Source organism: Anopheles moucheti, chromosome 2 (assembly GCF_943734755.1).
Source record: "Anopheles moucheti chromosome 2, idAnoMoucSN_F20_07, whole genome shotgun sequence".
NCBI classification, from domain to species: Eukaryota; Metazoa; Arthropoda; class Insecta; order Diptera; family Culicidae; genus Anopheles; species Anopheles moucheti.
The window spans coordinates 70,505,504-70,519,240 of record NC_069140.1 but is presented as its reverse complement, the minus strand read 5'-3'; positions in this window follow the sequence as shown (position 1 = coordinate 70,519,240).

The window sequence follows — 13,737 nt, the reverse complement described above, 5'->3', positions numbered from 1 at the left end:
CCTTTCCGTCGTCAATTTAGAACGGTCACCGAGCTATCTGTGAAAGTTTAACCACAATAGCAAATACCTCATCGAATTTTCCGCAGACCAATCGGCACTGGATATCTACGAGTATCAAGGCTGTGCGAAGGCCAGCGAGCTGTTCAGCAACTTGACTTCTAGCTGGTTTTAGATAACAAACCCGCACATCGCGGCGTCATACGTAAAAAGTTTTACGATCCTGGATGACCACGAAACGCATATGAACCGTGTTGGCAACCTGTTTGGTAACGACGGACATTACGTGATTGTGTGATCTATTTCGTTTATACTGGAAAAAACCGTCCCACTTTTACGAGCTGCTCTCAATACGACTGATTAGGACCTATGCCAATCAGTTGTCGGTCTTAAATTACTTCGAAGTTGGCTGCCCGTTGATCACACACGGCTCAGGAAGCTGGACACCTTTATTGAACTGAAAAATAAACTCGCAAAGAGTAGGGAAGGAGCAGAATACTGTTGATTATAAATCTCTCAACTTTTTGGGAAACAGAAATTATCGATTCAAATTTGCAGGAAGAGCTTCAGGCAACACAATCAAAACAAAAACAGCTGTGCACGGATACCGTAACGCGAAACGTCAAATGGGTATTTAAAAATGGCCTGCTGAAAAGAGCTATGAGCCCACCTAGTCTCTTTACCCACTTTGGTTACGATAACAATTTAATTAGATAAATGATGCTCCGCAAGACTGTGGAATACATTAACATATTCAAAGTAAAGAATTAGCATGCAAAAATATTAACTACCTATGGGTGATAATTTGACTCTAATTTTGATCCTTTTCCTGTTCTGTCTAACCTTAGTGGATCTGTTTATGGACGCATAGCAATTATCGTTTTTGACAGCGAGAAGAGAAAATACCTCAGAAGGTCTCAAATTTATTTTTTATTTTTAAGACTTTTATCGAATCGGCATATTATTTATTTATTTTTTTTTATTGTTCTTACTATTATTTTCCGTCTATAAACATTGTCGTTCCTAGTCTGTTTTGCTAGGACAACAGTAAGTGTCTTAAATTATCCTGAGAAATAATTCCTGATCTTTTTGGTTGTATTGCACATCACCGAAAGTACTATTTAAATAGTTCAATACTAAATATATAAACCTAACCAAAATCAACAAATTAATTTAGAATTTAGTGGATGCCCTTTGCTATCACTAATTGTCTGCACCTAGAAGATGGGTTAGCTTGTCTACTGTTTATCCTAGAAATTTGAACCACAAGGCCTTCCACATCTTAGAGGAGGTCAACTTCGGGGACATTCTTCTTTAAGTCAATACAGAACTGATTAGTTTACGGCTATGCTACGTAGTGGATGCTTACCAAATGATCGAGCAGGCGGATAGCAAACCTCGGATTGGAGATTACAGAGACAAAAACCAAATTGATAGTGACACCTCCAGCGGCCCTGCTAGCACTTCCTAACTTTCGCAGCGGAGATGCACAGATAAGTAAGCGCACTTTCCAAGTCATCCAAAATGTCACCTAACTTGGGTCAAACGTCAGCACTGACAATACCATTGATGTTAAAATACGTGCTAGAGTGCTGACTGTCAATCGGTAAGGTAACTTCTTTTCTTATACATGTGGAAGAAGAATATGCGGCGAAGTCATTGTCGTGCTGCAGATTAGAATTTCTAGGGTCCGGTGGCCTGGTCACGTCATGAGAATGACACCAAACGACCCAGCCCATAAAGGTCTTTTAGGTCGTCCACATGGACAGAGGAGGCGTGGTAGGCTCAAATTGAGAAGGAGCGATGCGCCCGCCAGAATGAACGCGGAATTATGGATTGGCATACGACGAGGCTCAACTTTGAGCGGTTTAGAGCGGTCCTGCAGTAGGCCAAGCAAAGCGATTGTAGAGCCTGAAAAGTAAGTACTCACGTATTCTACGATAGAATTTTCGTCAAAACATATATTTCCAACGATATTCTGTAATAAAGAATTGAGTTTGTAATTATTCGAACACAGTTTTACTTTGAAAGTCACTGATTAAAATTATCATAAAAAAACATTGATGATAAGGTCGACGTACCACACCAAAAACAAATTTAACAAGAAGAAACGCTTTGTTATACTCCACAATTATGTTACGACAATAAAAAAAAACTTCTTTCAAGGACAGACAGGAGTTAATGTGCCTGAGAGTTTAAGGTTATTCAAATCAAAGAATCACGGACAAAGAGACGTAATGTCTGATGCACGAATTTAATTTAATATTATTGACATCCTATGAGACTTCCTCCAGAAAAGCAAATGCTGAATTATAGATGATTTGGCTCGTGAACAGTAAGGACATCTTAACTATAAACTGCTTTCTTCACAAAATACTCGGATAGCATTTTTTGCGGTTTAACGAGTTTGTGAATAAAAATAATAGTTTGATGCACCTTTTGTATACCGTTAGATATCCATAAGCGAGGTTTTCAATTTATATTTACTTCAGTGGTAATGTTTTGGGGTTTAAAAATATAACAAAGTTGTCCTTTTTTTTGGTTGATTAACTACAATCCAAATAGTAAGAACTGAGTGTGTTCACTGAACTGAAAATAAGTAAATAACTGAAATCACCTTTGTCTAAACAGTAGCAAATCGTACTCTTTCAAAGTGCAATATTGTATCCCTTTTTTTTTAGCACGTACCCGTATCTAATTTGATACAGATATGGCAAGCTATCCTGCCAGGCACACGTGATTTGATTAGCATTGCATCGATGCTGAACCACGTGCCAAAATAAAGGGCTGGCCGTGGCAGAGATGCATGAAGGTGGCCCCGAAAGCACGTGGTTCACAAATTTCAAAGCAATAAATTAGATTCAATTTCTTCGAAATCCGTCACCGAACAAGGGGCGGGAAGATGTCGGGGGTACAAGTTTGTGAACAGTTTTGTGAAACATTCTCCACACGAAACCCGATCACGGTAGCACACGGTTTTGCTGGTCGATCATCACCCGGCCATGCTACTCGGTGTGGCCCGAGTTTGCCGAACAGTTGCTTTAATTAAGTTTAAAATTTCGTTCTAAATAACAAACACGTCCAATCGGATCGGACACGGTTTCGGACGAGCAATACCATCTACTTCTTATCACGGTGCTTATGTAATTTCTGGTGGAAGGGAATGGCTGAGAGAAGGAAGTAAAAAAAAAAAAACCATCCAGTTTTAAAATGAACTGTTCGGTCCCGGTCCTTCCGGGCGTGGAGTGTCCGTTTGTGGGCACTCCGTTTGGACATCATCGGATAACGTCGTGTGCCGGGACAACGCGCCAGAATGGACACTTTGACAATGTCGAATCGCTCGAATGCAGGAACGGAAGCAGCCTCGGACGCGATAATCGTAAATTGACTTTCGTTCTTCTTTGAATGGTAAACTTTTTCGGGTAAGAAGTTTTGCTCCCCGTTGTTGTGATCCTTTACGGTTCCCGCTTGCTGCCACCATCAGGGCGAGTGTGCCCGTTTCCCCGTCGAATGACCACCCACCGGATCATCCGGTATTCGACACCTCGTCGTGGGGGTTTTCTTTTTTCGCTTCAATTTCCCCAACCACGCGACAGGAAGGAAGCTTAACTATGCTGCAGGGACAGTAGCGCTACGAGTTTCTTCTGCACTCCGCACGCCTTTTCTTCACTTACCAAACTGGTTTTAACTTTGCCCTTTTCGTTTTTGTTCTATCTTCCCTTTTGTTTGGCAGTGAAGGTACTACGGACTAGTGGTCTATAAGAACGAAGGGAGGTAAAATGAGTAAAGAAAAACCCTTCTCCCATCTCGACGATCAGCGATTTCTTTCTCATCAAACTTTCAACTATCCTGTTTTATCCGTACCATCCGCTCCATTTTGCGATCGTATTTTGTTGTGTTCTTTTTTGTTCTCTAAGGTTAACAAAGGTGCCCTCAGTACCCACTCTCACCCCAGCAGCTTCCCGGAGGGAGTTTGGAAGGATTGAGAAATAACTGCTCCGTTGGTGCTGATCCTGTTTCCACTTAGCACCGTATTAGCGAACCGAGCCGAACACCCCGCACACCAGCAGATATTTAAGATCCTTTTGCTTATTCGCTTGCGGAGGCAGTTTTTGCTTGTTTGCGCGATGGAATCGGTAAGAAAAACCCCGAGATGTACCATAATGATTCGACCCGGTTCTCCTCCCCTTTGGGCCATCCCCGGCATGGTTGGTGGATGCGTTTTAGGTCTGGTACGGTTAACGTGCCAGAAGTTTTCCACACAAAAACCTTCTGATGCAGATCAGAGACCCGGTACAAACTCCCCCGAGGAAGGACATCCATGCGATATTTCTGCCCACCTTTTTTTTTTGGTCTTCGTTCGTTCTCACTGCTCCTTCATCTTACGCTCGTAGTATTTCACCTCGGAGGGCTAGATAGGTAATATCCGGTGCGCCGATGGTTTCGGTAGTACGGCGGCCCCAACATTGATGGCCTTTGGCATACCCACACACCCTCCCCCGTGCACACAACCGGTAGCCCAGCATCAAAAAGGTTAAAAAGCCCCAGCGGGCACGGGTAAAGTTAGTCTTGGCCGTCGGGGCAGGCGTGGGCGAGATTATTTCTACTTTAGCGCAGCGCGATGAAAAGTCATTCATAAAAAGGGCCCCGGCAATTCAATAAGGCGAAAGTTTTTGGCCTTGCCAGCGCCACTCAAACGGGGTTAATGGAAAAAGTAGTACGCAAAAAAAAAAAAAAACAAAGTGGCTGGCTAGTACGGGGTGGCCTTTTCTTAATCATTTGGTCAGTTAGCGCTCTCTAGCAGGTCCAGAAGTCTTACACTTCACACAGTAAAATACTGTACAGAGACCAACATTTAGAGAAAGCGAGAGAGATGGAGTTAGAGAGAGAGCAAGAAAAAGAGAGAGAGCGAAGAGTTCTAAAATGTAAGTGCTTCTTACAAGAAATAATCGCAAAGATTTTAAACTTATCGCAATTTCCAGTTGCCCAGTGTTAGAACTTCATTCCGTGCCCATTTCGTTACGCTTCACTATCGCAACCGGTACCACTCCTCCTTGATGGGGTCAAATGAACAACACGAAGTTGAAAACGTTATTACACTTTTTGTTCCAGTAATTGCAATGTTTTAACAAAGGATTTTTTTTTCCGCCTACACTCACCGAAAAGAATTTTCCAAGATGGAGGAAAATTGGCTTGACAAGAAAAGAAAGGAGTAAAAATGGATTAAAAACTTTCATTTCATAAAGAAAAGCTCCGTTCTTGTAGGTGTAATAATTGCATAAACTTAACAACCATTTCCACGAACGAACGAATTGTGACAGTAAATTTATTAGCCTTTAGGTGTCAACCCCACCGAAAGAAAAAAAAAAAGCTGACACCATCGGGGGAATGTGTGTGAATTCCGAGCGAATTCCGGTAGCAGTCGAAGACGAAACCACGACGACGATCTGGTCAAGGATGCAAAAATGCATGAGACCCTTTCCCTCCACATATTACGTGCCTCAGCAGCAACACACATGAGGTTTGGAAAAGTCGTTTGCAAACCCGACCCGGACCCGGTTTGCAGCTGATAAACAAACTATTTAAATGGAAATTATCCTCATTTGCATGATTCAGTATTTCGGTTTGGGGGGGGGGGGGGGGTTTAACCGGGTATAGGTGTCGCCGCGGCGCATGGCATGCTGTTATTTCTATTTTATTTTGCAACGGGCTACTGCAAGGGAGGTTATTGTGCGGTTTACGGCCACGCCGACTGACCGGACGCATTGCATCGCATTCGGCATGAGCGGGTATGTGGGTTTCTGCAGCACGAAACCACAAAACGTTTTCGGGTTACGGGGCCCCTTTGGTCTGGTGGTTCGTACGGTGATGATGGGTTTTTCTCCCGGTCTAGTCCCGATGGAAACCTTGTTGCGTTTAGAGTTTGCGGGTGGTAAAAACGATATTACATACCCACACACACGCACACAGAGTTGGTTTGGTTTGCGCATTTCCATGGAAAATTTTCCACGTTCCTACTACGGACGTTTCCGTCCAAACGACCGACCATCGCCATCCGTCAGTCCGGTAATCGGCGATTGTGACGCTGTTGTGGCTTTAGCCGTTTTGCTTCCATCGCCATCCAGACTGTACCAAAGCCAAACCGGGAATGACTTTTAACTGCCGACAGTTTCGACCGCAATTTAAAATAAATGACAATCAATATGGATATGGATTTATTGAAATGTTTCCAATGCATCTCGCTGTAACTGTGGCGGTGGTGAATTTAGATGCCCTTTTTTTGATTTTTGGTCGCGTTACATATACACCGCCGTAAAAGCCGTACCGTGAAAAATCATATTTTCATCTCCATCGCATGCGAACAATAGCCGCTATTTGCGACAACACCGGTCTGCTGTTAGTTTTGATTGCTCAGTAAATATTCCGACTGCAACCAATCAATCAATCATGCCGGAATTCACAATGAACCGCCAATAAAGGGCGAATAAACCGTGGTGGAAACCGTGTGTTGATGTTGTTTGCTCGGAAAAAAGTTCAACTTCCAGGAAACGTTTATCCGGTATTGATGGGATGAATAAATAAGTTAAACCATCTAGCCCCACCGCATCGATGGATTATGATTGGAATTGTAATTGCTTTTGGGGAAGAAGTAATTAAAATATAAACGGATCATTCGGAGTGTAGATATTAATTGATAAATAATCAAAAATGTTCCAAATTTTGGTGATATTATTCATAAATTTAGATTTCAATATAGTACTGAATACATTGATTTCTTCCTTTCAACACTGTCAAAAGAATAATCTAAAAAAACACACTTACTCGCTTTGCAGGTTAGTTTTATTGTAATTTTAATAGTTCTTTAGCGAATAACCTTTAAGGCCCTTTCAAAATACTTCCCCTACCCGAAAGGGAATGATTCAATTTTAGCAAATGCCATAAACAAATTATTTTGCTCGGTAAAGGTTCTCAAGTCCGTTCTCGCCTGAAGGTATGCAATAAGTTACCTTATGTCGTTTTTTAACAAGGGTTCGGACTGCTCAACAATCGCTGGCCGGTTAAGCAAAACAGTGCGGCCAAAACTGTTTCCAAACACCCATTAGAGCGTGAAATGATACTTGATACAAGAAACGATGATTACACTCTGTCAGGCGTTCTATTTACTCTGACTTTTCCTTTCAATGTTAAACAACAAGCTGCATAGTAATTTTTATTACAAAATCAAAAACCGGCAGCTTACTGGATTTATCCGTATTGATTGGTTGCTCATATACAAATCCCGTGTGGTAAATTTCCCGCTCGCAACAAACAACTCACGAATAAAACCTCGGCAAGATTGATTACACGCCGAAAATTGCTTTCAAAGCCCTTTCAGCGGTTTTCCCGTAGCGGCGAGCATCTTCAAGCCGCTCAATCAGTGTGACATATTCCAATCGCCTTAAAGCCGGCCATTAATGCATGAGCCACCGGTGCTCGTTATGAATATTTCCCATCAAAAATTCATACCAACCATTCCGGGTGCCTCTTTCATCAAAAGTTGTGATTACTCAAGCTATTAGAACGATAAAGCGCACACATACCGACCCGGGGATACCAAGGTGTAGATAAAGTGACTGATAATGCTTGGCAATTTTCCACGCCAGCTAATGAACAGGCGCGTATGAGTCACGGTGGCTGTGGTGACTTCCAGGAAAAAGGGTCGAATAGCCTTCTTACCACCGTGCGCTAGATTAGCCGGCTCGTATGTGGAAGAACCACACACTTTAAGTGCCCGGTGTGCCTTGAGTTGTGTCTCAACCGTAGGTTAGTGTGTCGCTCAGTCACTACCGCTCGGGTGTGGTTCTTGACGGAACAGGAAACATCAAACAAACCCCGTAGTCGTGCTGTTAGTCGTCATCAACCTGTGGAATTATAATTGGAATAAATTTTGCTCGCGCCTTACTTGCCTCAACGTGAACGAGCTCTCGGACAGTGCGAATACCCATGATGGTGCTCCGAAGCTGACGGTTATTTTAGTTCCTTCCGTTCTGTTTCGTCTTACCTTCTGCAACTTATACACGGGAGCTCGAGTGAGTGGGTGCCACATTACTCTTAAGTGCAACGTCAAACACCGTCCTGAGGTACCTTTAGTATAAGGAAGTTGTATTTTTTAATTGCTTTCCGGTTCGCTTGGACTACTCATTGCACACGTTAACCCCTGCATACGGACAGCCTTGCAGGCGCCCTGGAAACATTTGCACCACGAGGGCACTTTAGTGGGGGTTGGAAAATGTTAACCAATTTGCTTCCGAAACGTCACCAGCTTGCTGTGCATAAAAAAACAGAACTTTCACATAACAAGTCATTCTGAGGCATGTTTGGAACCGTTTGTTGCATTGGGTTTCATATTCGAAGAGTACTTCTTTAACTCAGCCTTGCTAGGGTTGCTGTTCAGCTTACAATGTAAGCTCCGCAAGGGTCTGTGTCGTACGAGCAGGTGATGTGCTTCATTCCACTAAGTGGTGACATTTGTAGGACAAATTATGAAACATAATTCTAGTTAATTCAAGATTCTAGAAGTAGTCCAGCATGAAGTATGTCGTTATAGATTAAAGTATTTCAGTGTGTTAATTAAGTATACACTATAGATTAAAGTATTTAAGTGTGTTAATTAAGTATACACTCATTACTTGCGAACTAGTTTACGAAAGAAAGGTTTTTTAAATTTCTTCTTTTATGAAAGGTTCATAGATGTCTGAAAGATGAGCGTGGTGGAACATTTCCATATTGAATATATTCCATATGTGAGTAAGGATATTTCATTGTTAACAAAATTGTCAACACATGTCAAGTCCTATTTTTGGTCTAGTAAGTCAGAAATGGCGGGCATGATAGTGTAGTATTTTTTTCGAAAAAAAAGATAAAAAAGAAAGGTGTGAACAAAATTTATAAGCAAGGATTTAAATTGGCGCTCGTTTCGTTTTGGTTCTAAAGCTATACTCATCTATAATTATGTAGAAATAAAGTACGCACATGTGTACACGACAAAGGTTAGGCACAAAGAGACCGGTTCGCTTCACGTTATGCGTTGCAGACTCTCAACGCAGCCGTGCTGCCAACCTGTAGTGTTTATTCCATTGCAGTTTATAAAGTCTAGTTGTATACTAGCGATGTTGATGATGATGGAGATGATGTTGCATTATAATTCTATATTTTCCCTATTCTCTTAATCGCTATTCTTAATTCTATTCCCATTCGGGTTCGCTCGTGAGTGCTGTTTACATACTTCGTTTGGCCACTTCAGATCGATCCTATCTCAATCCTTAACAAAAGGTTTAGACTCTAAACATGAAGACAAAGGACAATGTGGGATCTCTTCGATCTGATCAAGAGAACGGATACGTCGATCAAAGCCTTAAATAGTATCTGTAACAGCTGGACATTATCACACGACGGTGTCAATCGTGTCCGATTGCAATTGAGTACAGTTCTCAGTGCGCAAAAGAAGTGACTGAATTGTTTATTGAATTTTTCGATTAATAGATGACACTATATGACTGGCGTTAGGATCACATACAAGAAGTACATCATGGAGAGGGATTTGAAAGAATCGAAGGATCTCATCAAGAAGGATCTGGAGATGGATGTTACTTTGGTTTTATCTTTGTCCATCTGCTAAGGCAACTCTACAAGAGATTGATTGTGAACGATTCTCAAATGGAAGGATCTATTGTAGCAACTTTCAAACAAAAACACCAGAACCAAGTCAAAATTCCTATGCACAGATCGTTTTCATCTCTACTATGAGTTCTGGCGAAATCTCGAAGCGCTTTTCTATAAACGTTATCAAAAGTGGAATCAATATTAGATCCTTACTTTCATTTTTTTTTAGAAATAAAATTGACAAAAAAATTGAAATTTAATTGACAATGAAACAGTATGTCAATTATGTGCGTTAGATTACTTAAAAAAAATCTTATCTTTCTCTAAATCGGCATAATTAAACTCATAACAAAATAATTCCTTAAAGAAATCCTTCATTCACCGTCTGTTAAACATTAATTATCTCACATAAAGATAAGAAACACATCAATGAATCAACTCATTCTTTATTAAATTGATTTTCTAACCTGGAACAGCTAAATAAACAGCTGCTATAAAGGACTCTTGCTATTTATCTTGGTACCACAGCACTTGGCAACATCCTGGAAGCCCTTACCACAAGTCCTCGAAAGATTTGTCTTTTCTAAGCCAAACATACAATTAAAAAGCTTCCATTGCATCCATTGTACCCAAAATTGTCTCATTTGCTTACTGTTTCGCATTTGTTTGCAAAACCTGTAGACGAAACATTTGCTGGGTCTTTTACCACCCGAGAAAGGGTACTCAGCCACCTTCGTCCAAGCTAGTCATGTAATTACGATGACCTAAAGAGAATTTGCAATCACTGCTGGACGATGGTGTACTATCGAAATGTGTGCGGTATTTTAAATGGAATTTTCATGTTTGTGTGTATTGCTTAGATTTGCATGGCCCGCATCATCATCCAGTTCCATGCATCAGGCAAGAAGGCTTCCATTGTTCCATTGGGGAACAAGCAGCTTTCGATCAGGCAGCGTGCAGAAACGGACCGGGTGCACCCCGGTTACTCGGGGATATTGCAGTAAAGTTCACTACAGGCACAAATCAATAATTCAAGCGGTGATTGAAAGTAAACATGTTTCCTGCCAGTGTGAAGTGTTCGAATCGATGCATGGCCGGCTCAGCGGGCCCATGTGTGACCGACTGGGAACAACAATCGTTTGCCGTAGATTCTTCATCCCCAAGAGCCGCACCGTTAGTGCACTGTTCGGCAAGGTCTCGGTTGTCCCATTGTGTCGATGGACCGATTAGCTATGGGTTTCGGATTGGTGGCTTACCGTTCCGTTGGTCTGCTAAGCAGAATGTCCTAGCACGTTCTAGTGATTGAAGGCCAGTGTAAACGGCAAAAGTAGACATCAAATCAATCACTTACAACCAAAGTGGCTGCAAGTCAATGGCTTAGCTGCGATATTAAGGCATCGTGTGAAATACTCCTTTCGGTGAGCAAAAGTAACCAACCAGCCGCCCAATGTCCGGTCCATACCAGAGCCATGGTATGTTAGCGTACTCCGTACGTCCACTGTTGACTCAGTGCGCCCGAAGGACAATATTTTTGCACCAGCCTGCCCTATGCGCTCCAATCGTTTCGGTGGGACATTTTTGTGTTTTGTTTTCCCGTCCTTTGCAGCACCATCTCGCTTCTGGTTGTGTTTGTGTACCAACGTACACTTTCTGCCTTTCATAATCAACAGCCACAATGGATGTTGATTTAGTGCGTTGCAAGCCTTGGCCCTTTTTTTCCTTACAGCTTGGGGAAGAACAGCCACCGGAAGCTGCGGAACTCTCAGCAGTTTGGTAAGCTCAAAAAGGAGATCGAACAAAAGGCACGAGCAAGCTGCCAGCTTCATCCCATTTCTCGGTGGATTTGGGAGGGAAACCGTCCCAAGATAATTTGAATCGTATTAACGTCGCTATTGTTTCTTTATAAACTCTTCGCAAATAACGCGCGTAGCAGGGCGAGATGGGCGAGAAACAACCAGACGCAAAGGAAGCAGTAATCAACAACATCGGGTGTATTCAAAGTCCTGAATAAACAATGTAAACCGAACACCATAGGAAACATGAAACGGGCAGCATCGTTCCTAAGCCGTGGTGATGGAACTGTGCATTGAAAAGCGCTAGACTGGTAACTTTTCACACCCCGAGGACCCCGGCGGCTATTTCGTTGGTATAAATCTATCGATTTGATGAACTGAAATCGAATTTAAATATCGAGCAGCGAGCGGCCACAAGTGCGTCCGCTTGGTGCCTTTCGAAGCTTATGGAAAGACAACATGCGTCGCATTCGGTGGAAAACAGTGCTGATTGTTCGCTTTTCCGAAGATGGATTTTTGGAAAGTCAAGAACGTAGGGCGGTATGCGACGATAAGGGTGAGCTACCAGCCTTGGAGTGATCGATCAAACAACCTTCCATTCAATTGGCCTAGCGGCTTAGCGGAGAGTTCAATGGTTCAATGGTCGAGATCGAATCCGGAACCGCTGGGGACACAGGCAGGATGCAGTAGGCAGGAGGAAATACGAAATGCGATTTGAAATGTCCCTTGAAATTAATATCCCCGTTCGATGGCGTTACGCTGCTATTGATTTTGTAGATGGCACGGATAACGACAAACCTGCAAGAACATTACTATTGTGCGAGGATTAGTGAGGATTATTAAAGCGAAGCGAAGATAAAACAGAAATTGGGCAGTGCACAATTTTACGAAAGTCTTTAAAAGGGATTGGTTGAAAATGGAACACAAACGTTACGGTTACGTATAATAACGTGTTTTTTGTGGTCTGTACAGAAAGATTGTTTTCTATAGCCGAACCTTCAATTCTATTCATATTATTTCTTTGATAAATACTTATTGCATTTATTTGTGGTAGCGAATCAGATGTTAACTACTTTTAATGACTTCATAGTGTTTTTTTTGGTGGAATCTTCCATTTTCTAAAATACAATGTATGGAATTACTTCAGCAGGTATATTAAGTAGAAACAAATGATTGAAATGGATCAATAAAGGACGGGATGAGATATCAACAAGGGATGAGGAACAAGGCCTGATAGATTAGATAAAATGGTACTATTAATGGTAACTATTAAAGATTATAGTTCTGAGATTAAAACTCCATCGTATCTTAGAAAAACGGGAACTTTATAGTATAACAATGAATTGTAGGAGAGTCAAGAACGAATGAGCTACTATCCTATAGTAGTAGTATACTATAGTATAGATATAGTATAGATATAGTATACCAATGAATGAATGAATGAATGAACAAATGAATCTACACGCAGATATCGACGATTTTATAATAATCATAATCATAGGTGGTATTACAGGAACCTTATATTTGGTATTGAAATCTTGTTTAGAAAAATGTCTACCAAATATGTTAGAACTTAATAGTTGTATAATGTAGTAAATAGGATTTGAGTTCATATAAGAGAACAGTAAAAAAAATGTTAGGTATTTTACAAAACTATGTCAAAATTATACAAAACAATTATACCGACAATTGAGCTTAATGTTGAAGTTATGGAAATTTTGCAAGATTTATGCCAAAATTAATAAATTTCTTTGCTCAGAAATGTGAGTAGTAGTAGTAGAAGAATACATTTGATTGCTAATTTAATTAGTACAGTGTACACATTATTTGATAATTATGCAACGGGTTCGAATCTGTCTTTCCTCGATAATTGTTACAAATCTTTGAGCTTGTCGTTGTTGATTTTAGTTACCTGTTTAGGCGTTATGACGGGAGTTGTGCGGGGAAAAAGTTTGAATATGCATTAGGTTAAAGGAAACGTAGGGAAAAAATAATAATAAAGAAACAAAACAAAATCTAAGTCTAATCCTATTCATATTTCTAATCCTAGCTAATCTTAACCTATCTTATTTATCGTTTGCCAACACATAAAGATCTATTTTGGCTACTCTGTTGGAGATTGGGTACCATTTTTTTAATAGTAATAAGGAATAAGGAATAAGGATATGGGAATGTGGGTAGGGGTGGATCAATTGGAGTTCATTATATTCCTAACGTTGTAATTTAAGATTAGTTTTGTTAGATATTGTTGAATGGTGTTTATATTACAGTCTTTGTGAATTAAGTGCGTCCTATGCCATGGTGG